The sequence below is a fragment of the Chanodichthys erythropterus genome, chromosome 6 (genome assembly GCF_024489055.1).
Source record: "Chanodichthys erythropterus isolate Z2021 chromosome 6, ASM2448905v1, whole genome shotgun sequence".
Lineage (NCBI taxonomy): Eukaryota > Metazoa > Chordata > Actinopteri > Cypriniformes > Xenocyprididae > Chanodichthys > Chanodichthys erythropterus.
Window position 1 is genome coordinate 34,100,782 of NC_090226.1, and position 21,507 is coordinate 34,122,288.

General features: G+C 41.7%; 3 non-coding genes across 3 annotated transcripts; 2 read left to right on the plus strand and 1 right to left on the minus strand.

The window, feature by feature from the left end:
• Nucleotides 1–1,247: 1,247 nt before the first annotated feature.
• trnaq-uug (transfer RNA glutamine (anticodon UUG)) lies at nucleotides 1,248–1,319 on the minus strand. Its single transcript has one exon. It is a non-coding gene; the product is annotated as a tRNA-Gln (tRNA).
• A 19,270-nt stretch (nucleotides 1,320–20,589) lies between these two features.
• trnac-gca (transfer RNA cysteine (anticodon GCA)) lies at nucleotides 20,590–20,661 on the plus strand. The gene has a single exon. It is a non-coding gene; the product is annotated as a tRNA-Cys (tRNA).
• Nucleotides 20,662–21,202: 541 nt separating this feature from the next.
• Nucleotides 21,203–21,274, plus strand: trnac-gca (transfer RNA cysteine (anticodon GCA)). Its single transcript has one exon. It is a non-coding gene; the product is annotated as a tRNA-Cys (tRNA).
• The last annotated feature ends 233 nt before the right edge of the window (nucleotides 21,275–21,507 follow it).

Below are 21,507 nucleotides of genomic sequence, written 5' to 3' on the forward strand. Positions count from 1 at the left end.
ACCCTCTGCCTTGACCAAATGCTGAGATGTTTTTAGGAATTAGTTTGCTAGGTTACATCAAGCCAAACACTTCTTTGTTGGGCTTCATTGTACTTCATTTTTCATTTTTTTTTGCGAAAAAAGCTTCACTGTAAGGGGGTATAGCTCAGTGATAGAGCATTTGACTGCAGATCAAGAGGTCCTCGTTTCAAATCCGGATTCCTCCTTAGCTGTGACCAAATACTAAGTTGTTTTTAGGAACTAATTTGGTAGGTTACGTCAACCCAAACACTTCTTTATTTTGTTACATTGTACTTATCTATTCATGGAAATTTCTTGGGTTCTTTTTAAGAAAAATGCTTCACTTTAGGGGGGTATAGCTCAGTGGTAGAGCATTTGACTGCAGATCAAGAGGTCCCTGGTTCAAATCCGGGTTCCTCCTTAGCTGTCACCAAATCGTTGTGTGTGTTAACCATTACACCACAGAACCTTGGAAGGGGCTGCTTTTGCTTGTCAAGTCACGAAATGCCATTGAACGTTTTGCTTTTTAAGCCTATGGGTGCTTCTCAATATCCCTCCTCGTCTCCTCGCTCCTCCGTCCTACATCTTATGACCCGGACAACAATCGAGCTCAGCCATCTTGAAGGACATCTCAATTCTCTAATCGCACCGCGAGGATGCGAGGAACGAGGAGTGAGGAGGCTTTCCTGAGGAGTCATGAGCGATGATACACAGGTGCATCCTTTGCGGAAGTGTTTCTCATCGAGTAATCTGACGCACGCATAAATTCTCCTCCCCCTTCTTATCTGTCACAATAATTTAAATGTATGCTTTACTTTTACAGATTAAATAAACTTTATATCTCATATATTTCAACTAGGCATCTTGCTTTATTAATATTTATTATATTTTTTTAAATAACCAAACTTTAACAACAAGTGGGTAGATCCCTCGAGCGCAGCTGATGACGCTTTGAAGTGACGCTAAAGGGAGCGAGGATTTATCATTTCACTTGATTCAATTCCTCCGTCCTCTCGTCTTTTCCTTGCGTCCTTCCCTCGCGTCCTTCCCTCGCATCCTGGAGGGGTGGAGCTAAGACGCGAGGAAAGGAAGCAAGGAAAGGAAACGAGGATGCACAAATAAGAATTGAGAAGCACCCTATGATTCCCCGACGAGTTTGAGACTGCCAATTTCACCGCCATTTTACAGGTACATCAGGAGTTCCGCAACACCTTTGTTTTCTCCCCCTGTCACAAAAAGCTACAAAGAGGTTCCACCAAGATTTGAACTTGGATCACTGGATTCAAAGTCCAGAGTGCTAACCATTACACCGTGGAACCACCAATCCCTGAAAGGTAGCCATCTGAGAGGCAGGTAGCAATTTGTCTAGATGGAGGCATTTGGTCATTGGAGGCCCTCGACCAAAAGCACACGGTCCGGTGCACATTCGTGGTAAAAGCAGGTCAAGAGGTCCCCGGTTCAAATCCGGGTGCCCCCTTAGCTGTGACCAAATACTCAGTTGTTTTTAAGAACTAATTTGGTAGGTTACGTCAACCCAAACACTTCTTTGTTTTGTTACATTGTACTTATGTATTCAAGGATTTTGCTTGGGTTTTTTATTTTTTCAAAGAGAAAAGCTTCACTGTAAGGGGGTATAGCTCAGTGGTAGAGCATTTGACTGCAGATCACGAGGTCCCCGGTTCAAATCCGGGTGCCCCCTTAGCTGTGACCAAATACTAAAGTGCTTTTAGGAACTGGTTAGATAGGTTGTGTCTAGATGGAGGCATTTGGTCATTGGAGGCCCTCAACCAAAAGCACACGGTCCGGTGCACATTCGTGGTAAAAGCAGGTCAAGAGGTCCCTGTTTCAAATCCGGGTGCTCCCTTTACCCTGACCAAATACTAAAATGTTTTTAGGAATTAGTTTGCTAGGTTACATCAAGCCAAACACTTCTTTATTGTGTTACATTGTACTTATCTATTCAAGGAAATTGCTTGTGTTTTTTTTATTTTTTACAGAAAAATACTTCACTGTAAGGGGGTATAGCTCAGTGGTAGAGCATTTGACTGCAGATCAAGAGGTCCCCGGTTCAAATCCGGGTGCCCCCTTAGCTATGATCAAGTACTAAAGTGCTTTTAGGAACTGGTTAGGTTGGTAGGTTGTGTCTAGATGGAGGCATTTGGTCATTGGAGGCCCTCGACCAAAAGCACACGGTCCGGTGCACATTCGTGGTAAAAGCAGGTCAAGAGGTCCCTGTTTCAAATCCGGGTGCTCCCTTTACCCTGACCAAATACTAAAATGTTTTTAGGAATTAGTTTGCTAGGTTACATCAAGCCAAACACTTCTTTATTGTGTTACAATGTACTTATCTATTCAAGGTAATTGCTTGTGTTTTTTATTTCTTAAAGAAAGATGCATGACTGTAAGGGGGTATAGCTCAGTGGTAGAGCATTTGACTGCAGATCAAGAGGTCTCCGGTTCAAATCCGGGTGCCCCCTTAGCTGTGACCAAATACTGAGTTGTTTTTAGGAACTAATTTGGTAGGTTACGTCAACCCAAACACTTCTTTGATGTGTTACATTGTACTTATCTATTCAAGGAAATTGCTTGGGTTTTTTATTTTTTCAAACGAAAAATCCTTCCCTGTAAGGGGGTATAGCTCAGTGGTAGAGCATTTGACTGCAGATCAAGAGGTCCCCGGTTCAAATCCAGGTGCCCCCTTAGCTGTGACCAAATACTGAGTTGTTTTTAGGAACTAATTTGGTAGGTTACGTCATCCCAAACACTTCTTTGATGTGTTACGTTTTTAATTTTTTTTTAAGAAAAATGCTTCACTGTAAGGGGGTATAGCTCAGTGGTAGAGCATTTGACTGCAGATCAAGAGGTCTCCGGTTCAAATCCGGGTGCCCCCTTAGCTGTGACCAAATACTAAAGTGCTTTTAGGAACTACTTTGGAAGGTTACTTCAAGCCAATCACTTCTTTGTTTTGTTACATTGTACTTATCTATTCAAGGAAATTGCTTGGGTTTTTTTATTTTTTTACAGAAAAATGCTTCACTGTAAGGGGGTATAGCTCAGCGGTAGAGCATTTGACTGCAGATCAAGAGGTCCCCGGTTCAAATCCGGGTGCCCCCTTAGCTGTGACCAAATACTCAGTTGTTTTTAGGAACTAATTTGGTAGGTTACGTCAACCCAAACACTTCTTTGTTCTGTTACATTGTACTTATCTATTCATGGAAATTGCTTGGGTTTTTTATTTTTTTACAGAAAAAAGCTTCACTGTAAGGGGATATAGCTCAGTGGTAGAGCATTTGACTGCAGATCAAGAGGTCCCCGGTTTAAATCCGGGTGCCCCCTTAGCTATGACCAAATACTAAAGTGCTTTTAGGAACTGGTTAGGTTGGTAGGTTGTGTCTAGATGGAGGCATTTGGTCATTGGAGGCCCTCGACCAAAAGCACACGGTCCGGTGCACATTCGTGGTAAAAGCAGGTCAAGAGGTCCCTGTTTCAAATCCGGGTGCCCCCTTTACCCTGACCAAATACTAAAATGTTTTTAGGAATTATTTTGCTAGGTTACATCAAGCCAAACACTTCTTTGTTGTTTTACATTGTACCTATCTATTCAAGGAAATTGCTTGGGTTTTATATTTTTTGAAGAAAAAAAGAACATTACTGTAAGGGGGTATAGCTCAGTGGTAGAGCATTTGACTGCAGATCAAGAGGTCCCCGGTTCAAATCCGGGTGCCCCCTTAGCTGTGACCAAATACTCAGTTGCTTTTAGGAACTAATTTGGTAGGTTACCTCAACCCAAAACACTTCTTTGATGTGTTACATTGTACTTATCTATTCAAGGAAATTGCTTGGGTTTTTTATTTTTTCAAACGAAAAATCCTTCCCTGTAAGGGGGTATAGCTCAGTGGTAGAGCATTTGACTGCAGATCAAGAGGTCCCCGGTTCAAATCCGGGTGCCCCCTTAGCTGTGACCAAATACTCAGTTGCTTTTAGGAACTAATTTGGTAGGTTACCTCAACCCAAAACACTTCTTTGATGTGTTACATTGTACTTATCTATTCAAGGAAATTGCTTGGGTTTTTTATTTTTTCAAACGAAAAATCCTTCCCTGTAAGGGGGTATAGCTCAGTGGTAGAGCATTTGACTGCAGATCAAGAGGTCCCCGGTTCAAATCCGGGTGCCCCCTTAGCTATGATCAAATACTAAAATGCTTTTAGGAACTGGTTAGGTTGGTAGGTTGTGTCTAGATGGAGGCATTTGGTCATTGGAGGCCCTCGACCAAAAGTACACGGTCTGGTGCACATTCGTGGTAAAAGCAGGTCAAGAGGTCCCTGGTTCAAATCCGGGTGCCCCCTTTACCCTGACCAAATACTAAAATGTTTTTAGGAATTATTTTGCTAGGTTACATCAAGCCAAACACTTCTTTGTTGTTTTACATTGTACCTATCTATTCAAGGAAATTGCTTGGGTTTTATATTTTTTGAAGGAAAAAAGCACATTACTGTAAGGGGGTATAGCTCAGTGGTAGAGCATTTGACTGCAGATCAAGAGGTCCCCGGTTCAAATCCAGGTGCCCCCTTAGCTGTGACCAAATACTGAGTTGTTTTTAGGAACTAATTTGGTAGGTTACGTCATCCCAAACACTTCTTTGATGTGTTACGTTTTTAATTTTTTTTAAGAGAAAAATGCTTCACTGTAAGGGGGTATAGCTCAGTGGTAGAGCATTTGACTGCAGATCAAGAGGTCCCCGGTTTAAATCCGGGTGCCCCCTTAGCTATGACCAAATACTAAAGTGCTTTTAGGAACTGGTTAGGTTGGTAGGTTGTGTCTAGATGGAGGCATTTGGTCATTGGAGGCCCTCGACCAAAAGCACACGGTCCGGTGCACATTCGTGGTAAAAGCAGGTCAAGAGGTCCCTGTTTCAAATCCGGGTGCCCCCTTTACCCTGACCAAATACTAAAATGTTTTTAGGAATTATTTTGCTAGGTTACATCAAGCCAAACACTTCTTTGTTGTTTTACATTGTACCTATCTATTCAAGGAAATTGCTTGGGTTTTATATTTTTTGAAGAAAAAAAGCACATTACTGTAAGGGGGTATAGCTCAGTGGTAGAGCATTTGACTGCAGATCAAGAGGTCCCCGGTTCAAATCCGGGTGCCCCCTTAGCTGTGACCAAATACTCAGTTGTTTTTAAGAACTAATTTGGTAGGTTACGTCAACCCAAACACTTCTTTGTTTTGTTACATTGTACTTATGTATTCAAGGAATTTGCTTGGGTTTTTTATTTTTTCAAAGAGAAAAGCTTCACTGTAAGGGGGTATAGCTCAGTGGTAGAGCATTTGACTGCAGATCAAGAGGTCCCCGGTTTAAATCCGGGTGCCCCCTTAGCTATGACCAAATACTAAAGTGCTTTTAGGAACTGGTTAGGTTGGTAGGTTGTGTCTAGATGGAGGCATTTGGTCATTGGAGGCCCTCGACCAAAAGCACACGGTCCGGTGCACATTCGTGGTAAAAGCAGGTCAAGAGGTCCCTGTTTCAAATCCGGGTGCCCCCTTTACCCTGACCAAATACTAAAATGTTTTTAGGAATTATTTTGCTAGGTTACATCAAGCCAAACACTTCTTTGTTGTTTTACATTGTACCTATCTATTCAAGGAAATTGCTTGGGTTTTATATTTTTTGAAGAAAAAAAGCACATTACTGTAAGGGGGTATAGCTCAGTGGTAGAGCATTTGACTGCAGATCAAGAGGTCCCTGTTTCAAATCCGGGTGCTCCCTTTACCCTGACCAAATACTAAAATTTTTTTAGGAATTAGTTTGCTAGGTTACATCAAGCCAAACACTTCTTTATTGTGTTACATTGTACTTATCTATTCAAGGTAATTGCTTGTGTTTTTATTTCTTAAAGAAAGATGCATGACTGTAAGGGGGTATAGCTCAGTGGTAGAGCATTTGACTGCAGATCAAGAGGTCCCCGGTTCAAATCCAGGTGCCCCCTTAGCTGTGACCAAATACTGAGTTGTTTTTAGGAACTAATTTGGTAGGTTACGTCATCCCAAACACTTCTTTGATGTGTTACGTTTTTAATTTTTTTTTAAGAAAAATGCTTCACTGTAAGGGGGTATAGCTCAGTGGTAGAGCATTTGACTGCAGATCAAGAGGTCTCCGGTTCAAATCCGGGTGCCCCCTTAGCTGTGACCAAATACTAAAGTGCTTTTAGGAACTACTTTGGAAGGTTACTTCAAGCCAATCACTTCTTTGTTTTGTTACATTGTACTTATCTATTCAAGGAAATTGCTTGGGTTTTTTTATTTTTTTACAGAAAAGTGCTTCACTGTAAGGGGGTATAGCTCAGCGGTAGAGCATTTGACTGCAGTTCAAGAGGTCCCTGGTTCAAATCCGGGTGCCCCCTTAGCTGTGACCAAATACTCAGTTGTTTTTAGGAACTAATTTGGTAGGTTACGTCAACCCAAACACTTCTTTGTTCTGTTACATTGTACTTATCTATTCATGGAAATTGCTTGGGTTTTTTTTATTTTTTTACAGAAAAAAGCTTCACTGTAAGGGGATATAGCTCAGTGGTAGAGCATTTGACTGCAGATCAAGAGGTCCCCGGTTTAAATCCGGGTGCCCCCTTAGCTATGACCAAATACTAAAGTGCTTTTAGGAACTGGTTAGGTTGGTAGGTTGTGTCTAGATGGAGGCATTTGGTCATTGGAGGCCCTCGACCAAAAGCACACGGTCCGGTGCACATTCGTGGTAAAAGCAGGTCAAGAGGTCCCTGTTTCAAATCCGGGTGCCCCCTTTACCCTGACCAAATACTAAAATGTTTTTAGGAATTATTTTGCTAGGTTACATCAAGCCAAACACTTCTTTGTTGTTTTACATTGTACCTATCTATTCAAGGAAATTGCTTGGGTTTTATATTTTTTGAAGAAAAAAAGCACATTACTGTAAGGGGGTATAGCTCAGTGGTAGAGCATTTGACTGCAGATCAAGAGGTCCCCGGTTCAAATCCGGGTGCCCCCTTAGCTGTGACCAAATACTCAGTTGTTTTTAAGAACTAATTTGGTAGGTTACGTCAACCCAAACACTTCTTTGTTTTGTTACATTGTACTTATGTATTCAAGGAATTTGCTTGGGTTTTTTATTTTTTCAAAGAGAAAAGCTTCACTGTAAGGGGGTATAGCTCAGTGGTAGAGCATTTGACTGCAGATCAAGAGGTCCCCGGTTTAAATCCGGGTGCCCCCTTAGCTATGACCAAATACTAAAGTGCTTTTAGGAACTGGTTAGGTTGGTAGGTTGTGTCTAGATGGAGGCATTTGGTCATTGGAGGCCCTCGACCAAAAGCACACGGTCCGGTGCACATTCGTGGTAAAAGCAGGTCAAGAGGTCCCTGTTTCAAATCCGGGTGCCCCCTTTACCCTGACCAAATACTAAAATGTTTTTAGGAATTATTTTGCTAGGTTACATCAAGCCAAACACTTCTTTGTTGTTTTACATTGTACCTATCTATTCAAGGAAATTGCTTGGGTTTTATATTTTTTGAAGAAAAAAAGCACATTACTGTAAGGGGGTATAGCTCAGTGGTAGAGCATTTGACTGCAGATCAAGAGGTCCCCGGTTCAAATCCGGGTGCCCCCTTAGCTGTGACCAAATACTCAGTTGTTTTTAAGAACTAATTTGGTAGGTTACGTCAACCCAAACACTTCTTTGTTTTGTTACATTGTACTTATGTATTCAAGGAATTTGCTTGGGTTTTTTATTTTTTCAAAGAGAAAAGCTTCACTGTAAGGGGGTATAGCTCAGTGGTAGAGCATTTGACTGCAGATCAAGAGGTCCCCGGTTCAAATCCGGGTGCCCCCTTAGCTATGATCAAGTACTAAAGTGCTTTTAGGAACTGGTTAGGTTGGTAGGTTGTGTCTAGATGGAGGCATTTGGTCATTGGAGGCCCTCGGCCAAAAGCACACAGTCCGGTGCACATTCGTGGTAAAAGCAGGTCAAGAGGTCCCTGTTTCAAATCCGGGTGCTCCCTTTACCCTGACCAAATACTAAAATGTTTTTAGGAATTAGTTTGCTAGGTTACATCAAGCCAAACACTTCTTTATTGTGTTACAATGTACTTATCTATTCAAGGTAATTGCTTGTGTTTTTTATTTCTTAAAGAAAGATGCATGACTGTAAGGGGGTATAGCTCAGTGGTAGAGCATTTGACTGCAGATCAAGAGGTCTCCGGTTCAAATCCGGGTGCCCCCTTAGCTGTGACCAAACACTGAGTTGTTTTTAGGAACTAATTTGGTAGGTTACGTCAACCCAAACACTTCTTTGATGTGTTACATTGTACTTATCTATTCAAGGAAATTGCTTGGGTTTTTTATTTTTTCAAACGAAAAATCCTTCCCTGTAAGGGGGTATAGCTCAGTGGTAGAGCATTTGACTGCAGATCAAGAGGTCCCCGGTTCAAATCCGGGTGCCCCCTTAGCTGTGACCAAATACTCAGTTGCTTTTAGGAACTAATTTGGTAGGTTACCTCAACCCAAAACACTTCTTTGATGTGTTACATTGTACTTATCTATTCAAGGAAATTGCTTGGGTTTTTTATTTTTTCAAACGAAAAATCCTTCCCTGTAAGGGGGTATAGCTCAGTGGTAGAGCATTTGACTGCAGATCAAGAGGTCTCCGGTTCAAATCCGGGTGCCCCCTTAGCTGTGACCAAATACTCAGTTGCTTTTAGGAACTAATTTGGTAGGTTACCTCAACCCAATACACTTCTTTGATGTGTTACATTGTACTTATCTATTCAAGGAAATTGCTTGGGTTTTTTATTTTTTCAAACGAAAAATCCTTCCCTGTAAGGGGGTATAGCTCAGTGGTAGAGCATTTGACTGCAGATCAAGAGGTCCCCGGTTCAAATCCGGGTGCCCCCTTAGCTATGATCAAATACTAAAATGCTTTTAGGAACTGGTTAGGTTGGTAGGTTGTGTCTAGATGGAGGCATTTGGTCATTGGAGGCCCTCGACCAAAAGTACACGGTCTGGTGCACATTCGTGGTAAAAGCAGGTCAAGAGGTCCCTGGTTCAAATCCGGGTGCCCCCTTTACCCTGACCAAATACTAAAATGTTTTTAGGAATTATTTTGCTAGGTTACATCAAGCCAAACACTTCTTTGTTGTTTTACATTGTACCTATCTATTCAAGGAAATTGCTTGGGTTTTATATTTTTTGAAGGAAAAAAGCACATTACTGTAAGGGGGTATAGCTCAGTGGTAGAGCATTTGACTGCAGATCAAGAGGTCCCCGGTTCAAATCCAGGTGCCCCCTTAGCTGTGACCAAATACTGAGTTGTTTTTAGGAACTAATTTGGTAGGTTACGTCATCCCAAACACTTCTTTGATGTGTTACGTACTTTTAATTTTTTTTACAGAAAAATGCTTCACTGTAAGGGGGTATAGCTCAGTGGTAGAGCATTTGACTGCAGATCAAGAGGTCCCCGGTTTAAATCCGGGTGCCCCCTTAGCTATGACCAAATACTAAAGTGCTTTTAGGAACTGGTTAGGTTGGTAGGTTGTGTCTAGATGGAGGCATTTGGTCATTGGAGGCCCTCGACCAAAAGCACACGGTCCGGTGCACATTCGTGGTAAAAGCAGGTCAAGAGGTCCCTGTTTCAAATCCGGGTGCCCCCTTTACCCTGACCAAATACTAAAATGTTTTTAGGAATTATTTTGCTAGGTTACATCAAGCCAAACACTTCTTTGTTGTTTTACATTGTACCTATCTATTCAAGGAAATTGCTTGGGTTTTATATTTTTTGAAGAAAAAAAGCACATTACTGTAAGGGGGTATAGCTCAGTGGTAGAGCATTTGACTGCAGATCAAGAGGTCCCCGGTTCAAATCCGGGTGCCCCCTTAGCTGTGACCAAATACTCAGTTGTTTTTAAGAACTAATTTGGTAGGTTACGTCAACCCAAACACTTCTTTGTTTTGTTACATTGTACTTATGTATTCAAGGAATTTGCTTGGGTTTTTTATTTTTTCAAAGAGAAAAGCTTCACTGTAAGGGGGTATAGCTCAGTGGTAGAGCATTTGACTGCAGATCAAGAGGTCCCCGGTTCAAATCCGGGTGCCCCCTTAGCTATGATCAAGTACTAAAGTGCTTTTAGGAACTGGTTAGGTTGGTAGGTTGTGTCTAGATGGAGGCATTTGGTCATTGGAGGCCCTCGACCAAAAGCACACGGTCCGGTGCACATTCGTGGTAAAAGCAGGTCAAGAGGTCCCTGTTTCAAATCCGGGTGCTCCCTTTACCCTGACCAAATACTAAAATGTTTTTAGGAATTAGTTTGCTAGGTTACATCAAGCCAAACACTTCTTTATTGTGTTACAATGTACTTATCTATTCAAGGTAATTGCTTGTGTTTTTTATTTCTTAAAGAAAGATGCATGACTGTAAGGGGGTATAGCTCAGTGGTAGAGCATTTGACTGCAGATCAAGAGGTCTCCGGTTCAAATCCGGGTGCCCCCTTAGCTGTGACCAAACACTGAGTTGTTTTTAGGAACTAATTTGGTAGGTTACGTCAACCCAAACACTTCTTTGATGTGTTACATTGTACTTATCTATTCAAGGAAATTGCTTGGGTTTTTTATTTTTTCAAACGAAAAATCCTTCCCTGTAAGGGGGTATAGCTCAGTGGTAGAGCATTTGACTGCAGATCAAGAGGTCCCCGGTTCAAATCCGGGTGCCCCCTTAGCTATGATCAAATACTAAAATGCTTTTAGGAACTGGTTAGGTTGGTAGGTTGTGTCTAGATGGAGGCATTTGGTCATTGGAGGCCCTCGACCAAAAGTACACGGTCTGGTGCACATTCGTGGTAAAAGCAGGTCAAGAGGTCCCTGGTTCAAATCCGGGTGCCCCCTTTACCCTGACCAAATACTAAAATGTTTTTAGGAATTATTTTGCTAGGTTACATCAAGCCAAACACTTCTTTGTTGTTTTACATTGTACCTATCTATTCAAGGAAATTGCTTGGGTTTTATATTTTTTGAAGGAAAAAAGCACATTACTGTAAGGGGGTATAGCTCAGTGGTAGAGCATTTGACTGCAGATCAAGAGGTCCCCGATTCAAATCCAGGTGCCCCCTTAGCTGTGACCAAATACTGAGTTGTTTTTAGGAACTAATTTGGTAGGTTACGTCATCCCAAACACTTCTTTGATGTGTTACGTTTTTAATTTTTTTTTAAGAAAAATGCTTCACTGTAAGGGGGTATAGCTCAGTGGTAGAGCATTTGACTGCAGATCAAGAGGTCTCCGGTTCAAATCCGGGTGCCCCCTTAGCTGTGACCAAATACTAAAGTGCTTTTAGGAACTACTTTGGAAGGTTACTTCAAGCCAATCACTTCTTTGTTTTGTTACATTGTACTTATCTATTCAAGGAAATTGCTTGGGTTTTTTTATTTTTTTACAGAAAAATGCTTCACTGTAAGGGGGTATAGCTCAGCGGTAGAGCATTTGACTGCAGATCACGAGGTCCCCGGTTCAAATCCGGGTGCCCCCTTAGCTGTGACCAAATACTAAAGTGCTTTTAGGAACTGGTTAGATAGGTAGGTTGTGTCTAGATGGAGGCATTTGGTCATTGGAGGCCCTCAACCAAAAGCACACGGTCCGGTGCACATTCGTGGTAAAAGCAGGTCAAGAGGTCCCTGTTTCAAATCCGGGTGCTCCCTTTACCCTGACCAAATACTAAAATGTTTTTAGGAATTAGTTTGCTAGGTTACATCAAGCCAAACACTTCTTTATTGTGTTACATTGTACTTATCTATTCAAGGAAATTGCTTGGGTTTTTTATTTTTTCAAACGAAAAATCCTTCCCTGTAAGGGGGTATAGCTCAGTGGTAGAGCATTTGACTGCAGATCAAGAGGTCCCCGGTTCAAATCCGGGTGCCCCCTTAGCTGTGACCAAATACTCAGTTGCTTTTAGGAACTAATTTGGTAGGTTACCTCAACCCAAAACACTTCTTTGATGTGTTACATTGTACTTATCTATTCAAGGAAATTGCTTGGGTTTTTTATTTTTTCAAACGAAAAATCCTTCCCTGTAAGGGGGTATAGCTCAGTGGTAGAGCATTTGACTGCAGATCAAGAGGTCTCCGGTTCAAATCCGGGTGCCCCCTTAGCTGTGACCAAATACTCAGTTGTTTTTAGGAACTAATTTGGTAGGTTACGTCAACCCAAAACACTTCTTTGATGTGTTACATTGTACTTATCTATTCAAGGAAATTGCTTGGGTTTTTTATTTTTTCAAACGAAAAATCCTTCCCTGTAAGGGGGTATAGCTCAGTGGTAGAGCATTTGACTGCAGATCAAGAGGTCCCCGGTTCAAATCCGGGTGCCCCCTTAGCTATGATCAAATACTAAAATGCTTTTAGGAACTGGTTAGGTTGGTAGGTTGTGTCTAGATGGAGGCATTTGGTCATTGGAGGCCCTCGACCAAAAGTACACGGTCTGGTGCACATTCGTGGTAAAAGCAGGTCAAGAGGTCCCTGGTTCAAATCCGGGTGCCCCCTTTACCCTGACCAAATACTAAAATGTTTTTAGGAATTATTTTGCTAGGTTACATCAAGCCAAACACTTCTTTGTTGTTTTACATTGTACCTATCTATTCAAGGAAATTGCTTGGGTTTTATATTTTTTGAAGGAAAAAAGCACATTACTGTAAGGGGGTATAGCTCAGTGGTAGAGCATTTGACTGCAGATCAAGAGGTCCCCGGTTCAAATCCAGGTGCCCCCTTAGCTGTGACCAAATACTGAGTTGTTTTTAGGAACTAATTTGGTAGGTTACGTCATCCCAAACACTTCTTTGATGTGTTACGTTTTTAATTTTTTTTTAAGAAAAATGCTTCACTGTAAGGGGGTATAGCTCAGTGGTAGAGCATTTGACTGCAGATCAAGAGGTCCCCGGTTTAAATCCGGGTGCCCCCTTAGCTATGACCAAATACTAAAGTGCTTTTAGGAACTGGTTAGGTTGGTAGGTTGTGTCTAGATGGAGGCATTTGGTCATTGGAGGCCCTCGACCAAAAGCACACGGTCCGGTGCACATTCGTGGTAAAAGCAGGTCAAGAGGTCCCTGTTTCAAATCCGGGTGCCCCCTTTACCCTGACCAAATACTAAAATGTTTTTAGGAATTATTTTGCTAGGTTACATCAAGCCAAACACTTCTTTGTTGTTTTACATTGTACCTATCTATTCAAGGAAATTGCTTGGGTTTTATATTTTTTGAAGAAAAAAAGCACATTACTGTAAGGGGGTATAGCTCAGTGGTAGAGCATTTGACTGCAGATCAAGAGGTCCCCGGTTCAAATCCGGGTGCCCCCTTAGCTGTGACCAAATACTCAGTTGTTTTAAGGAACTAATTTGGTAGGTTACGTCAACCCAAACACTTCTTTGTTTTGTTACATTGTACTTATGTATTCAAGGAATTTGCTTGGGTTTTTTATTTTTTCAAAGAGAAAAGCTTCACTGTAAGGGGGTATAGCTCAGTGGTAGAGCATTTGACTGCAGATCAAGAGGTCCCCGGTTCAAATCCGGGTGCCCCCTTAGCTATGATCAAGTACTAAAGTGCTTTTAGGAACTGGTTAGGTTGGTAGGTTGTGTCTAGATGGAGGCATTTGGTCATTGGAGGCCCTCGACCAAAAGCACACGGTCCGGTGCACATTCGTGGTAAAAGCAGGTCAAGAGGTCCCTGTTTCAAATCCGGGTGCTCCCTTTACCCTGACCAAATACTAAAATGTTTTTAGGAATTAGTTTGCTAGGTTACATCAAGCCAAACACTTCTTTATTGTGTTACAATGTACTTATCTATTCAAGGTAATTGCTTGTGTTTTTTATTTCTTAAAGAAAGATGCATGACTGTAAGGGGGTATAGCTCAGTGGTAGAGCATTTGCTCCGGGTGCTCCCTTTACCCTGACCAAATACTAAAATGTTTTTAGGAATTATTTTGCTAGGTTACATCAAGCCAAACACTTCTTTGTTGTTTTACATTGTACCTATCTATTCAAGGAAATTGCTTGGGTTTTATATTTTTTGAAGGAAAAAAGCACATTACTGTAAGGGGGTATAGCTCAGTGGTAGAGCATTTGACTGCAGATCAAGAGGTCCCCGATTCAAATCCAGGTGCCCCCTTAGCTGTGACCAAATACTGAGTTGTTTTTAGGAACTAATTTGGTAGGTTACGTCATCCCAAACACTTCTTTGATGTGTTACGTTTTTAATTTTTTTTTAAGAAAAATGCTTCACTGTAAGGGGGTATAGCTCAGTGGTAGAGCATTTGACTGCAGATCAAGAGGTCTCCGGTTCAAATCCGGGTGCCCCCTTAGCTGTGACCAAATACTAAAGTGCTTTTAGGAACTACTTTGGAAGGTTACTTCAAGCCAATCACTTCTTTGTTTTGTTACATTGTACTTATCTATTCAAGGAAATTGCTTGGGTTTTTTTATTTTTTTACAGAAAAATGCTTCACTGTAAGGGGGTATAGCTCAGTGGTAGAGCATTTGACTGCAGATCAAGAGGTCCCCGGTTCAAATCCGGGTGCCCCCTTAGCTATGACCAAATACTAAAGTGCTTTTAGGAACTGGTTAGGTTGGTAGGTTGTGTCTAGATGGAGGCATTTGGTCATTGGAGGCCCTCAACCAAAAGCACACGGTCCGGTGCACATTCGTGGTAAAAGCAGGTCAAGAGGTCCCTGTTTCAAATCCGGGTGCTCCCTTTACCCTGACCAAATACTAAAATGTTTTTAGGAATTAGTTTGCTAGGTTACATCAAGCCAAACACTTCTTTATTGTGTTACATTGTACTTATCTATTCAAGGAAATTGCTTGTGTTTTTTTTTTATTTTTTACAGAAAAATACTTCACTGTAAGGGGGTATAGCTCAGTGGTAGAGCATTTGACTGCAGATCAAGAGGTCCCCGGTTCAAATCCGGGTGCCCTCTTAGCTGTGACCAAATACTGAGTTGTTTTGAGGAACTAATTTGGTAGGTTACGTCAACCCAAACACTTCCTTGTTTTGTTACATTGTACTTATCTATTCAAGAAATTTGCTTGGGTTTTTTATTTTTTCAAAGAGAAAAGCTTCACTGTAAGGGGGTATAGCTCAGTGGTAGAGCATTTGACTGCAGATCAAGAGGTCCCCGGTTCAAATCCGGGTGCCCCCTTAGCTATGATCAAGTACTAAAGTGCTTTTAGGAACTGGTTAGGTTGGTAGGTTGTGTCTAGATGGAGGCATTTGGTCATTGGAGGCCCTCGACCAAAAGCACACGGTCCGGTGCACATTCGTGGTAAAAGCAGGTCAAGAGGTCCCTGTTTCAAATCCGGGTGCTCCCTTTACCCTGACCAAATACTAAAATGTTTTTAGGAATTAGTTTGCTAGGTTACATCAAGCCAAACACTTCTTTATTGTGTTACAATGTACTTATCTATTCAAGGTAATTGCTTGTGTTTTTTATTTCTTAAAGAAAGATGCATGACTGTAAGGGGGTATAGCTCAGTGGTAGAGCATTTGACTGCAGATCAAGAGGTCTCCGGTTCAAATCCGGGTGCCCCCTTAGCTGTGACCAAATACTGAGTTGTTTTTAGGAACTAATTTGGTAGGTTACGTCAACCCAAACACTTCTTTGATGTGTTACATTGTACTTATCTATTCAAGGAAATTGCTTGGGTTTTTTATTTTTTCAAACGAAAAATCCTTCCCTGTAAGGGGGTATAGCTCAGTGGTAGAGCATTTGACTGCAGATCAAGAGGTCCCCGGTTCAAATCCAGGTGCCCCCTTAGCTGTGACCAAATACTGAGTTGTTTTTAGGAACTAATTTGGTAGGTTACGTCATCCCAAACACTTCTTTGATGTGTTACGTTTTTAATTTTTTAAGAAAAATGCTTCACTGTAAGGGGGTATAGCTCAGTGGTAGAGCATTTGACTGCAGATCAAGAGGTCTCCGGTTCAAATCCGGGTGCCCCCTTAGCTGTGACCAAATACTAAAGTGCTTTTAGGAACTACTTTGGAAGGTTACTTCAAGCCAATCACTTCTTTGTTTTGTTACATTGTACTTATCTATTCAAGGAAATTGCTTGGGTTTTTTTATTTTTTTACAGAAAAATGCTTCACTGTAAGGGGGTATAGCTCAGCGGTAGAGCATTTGACTGCAGTTCAAGAGGTCCCTGGTTCAAATCCGGGTGCCCCCTTAGCTGTGACCAAATACTCAGTTGTTTTTAGGAACTAATTTGGTAGGTTACGTCAACCCAAACACTTCTTTGTTCTGTTACATTGTACTTATCTATTCATGGAAATTGCTTGGGTTTTTTTATTTTTTTACAGAAAAAAGCTTCACTGTAAGGGGATATAGCTCAGTGGTAGAGCATTTGACTGCAGATCAAGAGGTCCCCGGTTTAAATCCGGGTGCCCCCTTAGCTATGACCAAATACTAAAGTGCTTTTAGGAACTGGTTAGGTTGGTAGGTTGTGTCTAGATGGAGGCATTTGGTCATTGGAGGCCCTCGACCAAAAGCACACGGTCCGGTGCACATTCGTGGTAAAAGCAGGTCAAGAGGTCCCTGTTTCAAATCCGGGTGCCCCCTTTACCCTGACCAAATACTAAAATGTTTTTAGGAATTATTTTGCTAGGTTACATCAAGCCAAACACTTCTTTGTTGTTTTACATTGTACCTATCTATTCAAGGAAATTGCTTGGGTTTTATATTTTTTGAAGAAAAAAAGCACATTACTGTAAGGGGGTATAGCTCAGTGGTAGAGCATTTGACTGCAGATCAAGAGGTCCCCGGTTCAAATCCGGGTGCCCCCTTAGCTGTGACCAAATACTCAGTTGTTTTTAAGAACTAATTTGGTAGGTTACGTCAACCCAAACACTTCTTTGTTTTGTTACATTGTACTTATGTATTCAAGGAATTTGCTTGGGTTTTTGTGATAAAGTAGATGTTCCCCGCTGGGCACGCACGCACACACACACACGCACCTAAATACATCCCCCATTCACGCTCCATTTCCCTCTCCTTACCTGCTGTTTCTGCCGTCGGCAAAGCGGGTGCACACGCCGGGCCGATGGCCCATGGACATTCCTCCACATCACATTTCCCTTTAACGCAGTTTCATGCCCGATCCTTATACACACACACATCGTCTTTGTCTTGTGTTTTGTCTTCATTCAATTGTTTGTTTGTCTGGGTTTAGTCTTTCGGTGGGTAAACGCTGTGTCGGCCAAACAGAGCACACGGAGGGCGCCTGTTTATGACGTAACGGATGGTCGCGCCGGCGCAGCGCAACCGGAAGCCGGCTAAACCATTGTCTTGTGTGGGGTAGGGAGATTATGTGTAAAATATGTGTTGAAAGATTACGTGTTTTTGTGTTATTGAGGACAATGAATATATTTATTTGAATTGCCCGTGAGAATTATTGTTTAAGGTTGATTTAGTGAGTCTTATGAAAGATTTAAAATGTCCAATGTATAATACTTACCCTTTTAATGAATTATGCCAAAAGGGGGTGGAGTCTGTCATATAAAAGGGGAGGCTAGACTCACATTCATGACTTGTTAACCAAGTTGGCGAGAGTGTTGTGGTGGAACCTCAAGCAAAACCCCAAAACCATTGTATATTGTGGATACAGTTTTCGTCTTTATTTTTTTTGTTTTATTGTTTTGGTACTTTTGGGTTTTTGTGTGCACCTGTACATAGACTTCACTGTGGACTGCTTTATTTCTGGCACTGTAAATAAAGTACACCCTGCACGGAAGTGCTGTGCGAGTAAGCCATCATTTATTTTTATTTTTTTATTTTTTTATTTTTTTTTTCCTCTCACGGACTCCCGTTACTTTTCCTCCCCCAAAGCGAGTATTGGCACTCGCTTCACTACAGTTTTTTATTTTTTCAAAGAGAAAAGCTTCACTGTAAGGGGGTATAGCTCAGTGGTAGAGCATTTGACTGCAGATCAAGAGGTCCCCGGTTCAAATCCGGGTGCCCCCTTAGCTATGATCAAGTACTAAAGTGCTTTTAGGAACTGGTTAGGTTGGTAGGTTGTGTCTAGATGGAGGCATTTGGTCATTGGAGGCCCTCGACCAAAAGCACACGGTCCGGTGCACATTCGTGGTAAAAGCAGGTCAAGAGGTCCCTGTTTCAAATCCGGGTGCTCCCTTTACCCTGACCAAATACTAAAATGTTTTTAGGAATTAGTTTGCTAGGTTACATCAAGCCAAACACTTCTTTATTGTGTTACAATGTACTTATCTATTCAAGGTAATTGCTTGTGTTTTTTATTTCTTAAAGAAAGATGCATGACTGTAAGGGGGTATAGCTCAGTGGTAGAGCATTTGACTGCAGATCAAGAGGTCTCCGGTTCAAATCCAGGTGCCCCCTTAGCTGTGACCAAATACTGAGTTGTTTTTAGGAACTAATTTGGTAGGTTACGTCAACCCAAACACTTCTTTGATGTGTTACATTGTACTTATCTATTCAAGGAAATTGCTTGGGTTTTTTATTTTTTCAAACGAAAAATCCTTCCCTGTAAGGGGGTATAGCTCAGTGGTAGAGCATTTGACTGCAGATCAAGAGGTCCCCGGTTCAAATCCGGGTGCCCCCTTAGCTATGATCAAATACTAAAATGCTTTTAGGAACTGGTTAGGTTGGTAGGTTGTGTCTAGATGGAGGCATTTGGTCATTGGAGGCCCTCGACCAAAAGTACACGGTCTGGTGCACATTCGTGGTAAAAGCAGGTCAAGAGGTCCCTGGTTCAAATCCGGGTGCCCCCTTTACCCTGACCAAATACTAAAATGTTTTTAGGAATTATTTTGCTAGGTTACATCAAGCCAAACACTTCTTTGTTGTTTTACATTGTACCTATCTATTCAAGGAAATTGCTTGGGTTTTATATTTTTTGAAGGAAAAAAGCACATTACTGTAAGGGGGTATAGCTCAGTGGTAGAGCATTTGACTGCAGATCAAGAGGTCCCCGGTTCAAATCCAGGTGCCCCCTTAGCTGTGACCAAATACTGAGTTGTTTTTAGGAACTAATTTGGTAGGTTACGTCATCCCAAACACTTCTTTGATGTGTTACGTTTTTAATTTTTTTTTAAGAAAAATGCTTCACTGTAAGGGGGTATAGCTCAGTGGTAGAGCATTTGACTGCAGATCAAGAGGTCTCCGGTTCAAATCCGGGTGCCCCCTTAGCTGTGACCAAATACTGAGTTGTTTTTAGGAACTAATTTGGTAGGTTACGTCAACCCAAACACTTCTTTGATGTGTTACATTGTACTTATCTATTCAAGGAAATTGCTTGGGTTTTTTATTTTTTCAAACGAAAAATCCTTCACTGTAAGGGGGTATAGCTCAGTGGTAGAGCATTTGACTGCAGATCAAGAGGTCCCCGGTTCAAATCCGGGTGCCCCCTTAGCTATGATCAAATACTAAAATGCTTTTAGGAACTGGTTAGGTTGGTAGGTTGTGTCTAGATGGAGGCATTTGGTCATTGGAGGCCCTTGACCAAAAGCACACGGTCCGGTGCACATTCGTGGTAAAAGCAGGTCAAGAGGTCCCTGTTTCAAATCCGGGTGCCCCCTTTACCCTGACCAAATACTAAAATGTTTTTAGGAATTATTTTGCTAGGTTACATCAAGCCAAACACTTCTTTGTTGTTTTACATTGTACCTATCTATTCAAGGAAATTGCTTGGGTTTTATATTTTATGAAGAAAAATAGCACATTACTGTAAGGGGGTATAGCTCAGTGGTAGAGCATTTGACTGCAGATCAAGAGGTCCCCGGTTCAAATCCGGGTGCCCCCTTAGCTGTGACCAAATACTCAGTTGTTTTTAAGAACTAATTTGGTAGGTTACGTCAACCCAAACACTTCTTTGTTTTGTTACATTGTACTTATGTATTCAAGGAATTTGCTTGGGTTTTTTATTTTTTCAAAGAGAAAAGCTTCACTGTAAGGGGGTATAGCTCAGTGGTAGAGCATTTGACTGCAGATCAAGAGGTCCCCGGTTCAAATCCGGGTGCCCCCTTAGCTATGATCAAGTACTAAAGTGCTTTTAGGAACTGGTTAGGTTGGTAGGTTGTGTCTAGATGGAGGCATTTGGTCATTGGAGGCCCTCGGCCAAAAGCACACGGTCCGGTGCACATTCGTGGTAAAAGCAGGTCAAGAGGTCCCTGTTTCAAATCCGGGTGCTCCCTTTACCCTGACCAAATACTAAAATGTTTTTAGGAATTAGTTTGCTAGGTTACATCAAGCCAAACACTTCTTTATTGTGTTACATTGTACTTATCTATTCAAGGAAATTGCTTGTGTTTTTTTTATTTTTTACAGAAAAATACTTCACTGTAAGGGGGTATAGCTCAGTGGTAGAGCATTTGACTGCAGATCAAGAGGTCCCCGGTTCAAATCCGGGTGCCCTCTTAGCTGTGACCAAATACTCAGTTGTTTTGAGGAACTAATTTGGTAGGTTACGTCAACCCAAACACTTCCTTGTTTTGTTACATTGTACTTATCTATTCAAGAAATTTGCTTGGGTTTTTTATTTTTTCAAAGAGAAAAGCTTCACTGTAAGGGGGTATAGCTCAGTGGTAGAGCATTTGACTGCAGATCAAGAGGTCCCCGGTTCAAATCCGGGTGCCCCCTTAGCTATGATCAAGTACTAAAGTGCTTTTAGGAACTGGTTAGGTTGGTAGGTTGTGTCTAGATGGAGGCATTTGGTCATTGGAGGCCCTCGACCAAAAGCACACGGTCCGGTGCACATTCGTGGTAAAAGCAGGTCAAGAGGTCCCTGTTTCAAATCCGGGTGCTCCCTTTACCCTGACCAAATACTAAAATGTTTTTAGGAATTAGTTTGCTAGGTTACATCAAGCCAAACACTTCTTTATTGTGTTACAATGTACTTATCTATTCAAGGTAATTGCTTGTGTTTTTTATTTCTTAAAGAAAGATGCATGACTGTAAGGGGGTATAGCTCAGTGGTAGAGCATTTGACTGCAGATCAAGAGGTCTCCGGTTCAAATCCGGGTGCCCCCTTAGCTGTGACCAAATACTGAGTTGTTTTTAGGAACTAATTTGGTAGGTTACGTCAACCCAAACACTTCTTTGATGTGTTACATTGTACTTATCTATTCAAGGAAATTGCTTGGGTTTTTTATTTTTTCAAACGAAAAATCCTTCCCTGTAAGGGGGTATAGCTCAGTGGTAGAGCATTTGACTGCAGATCAAGAGGTCCCCGGTTCAAATCCGGGTGCCCCCTTAGCTATGATCAAATACTAAAATGCTTTTAGGAACTGGTTAGGTTGGTAGGTTGTGTCTAGATGGAGGCATTTGGTCATTGGAGGCCCTCGACCAAAAGTACACGGTCTGGTGCACATTCGTGGTAAAAGCAGGTCAAGAGGTCCCTGGTTCAAATCCGGGTGCCCCCTTTACCCTGACCAAATACTAAAATGTTTTTAGGAATTATTTTGCTAGGTTACATCAAGCCAAACA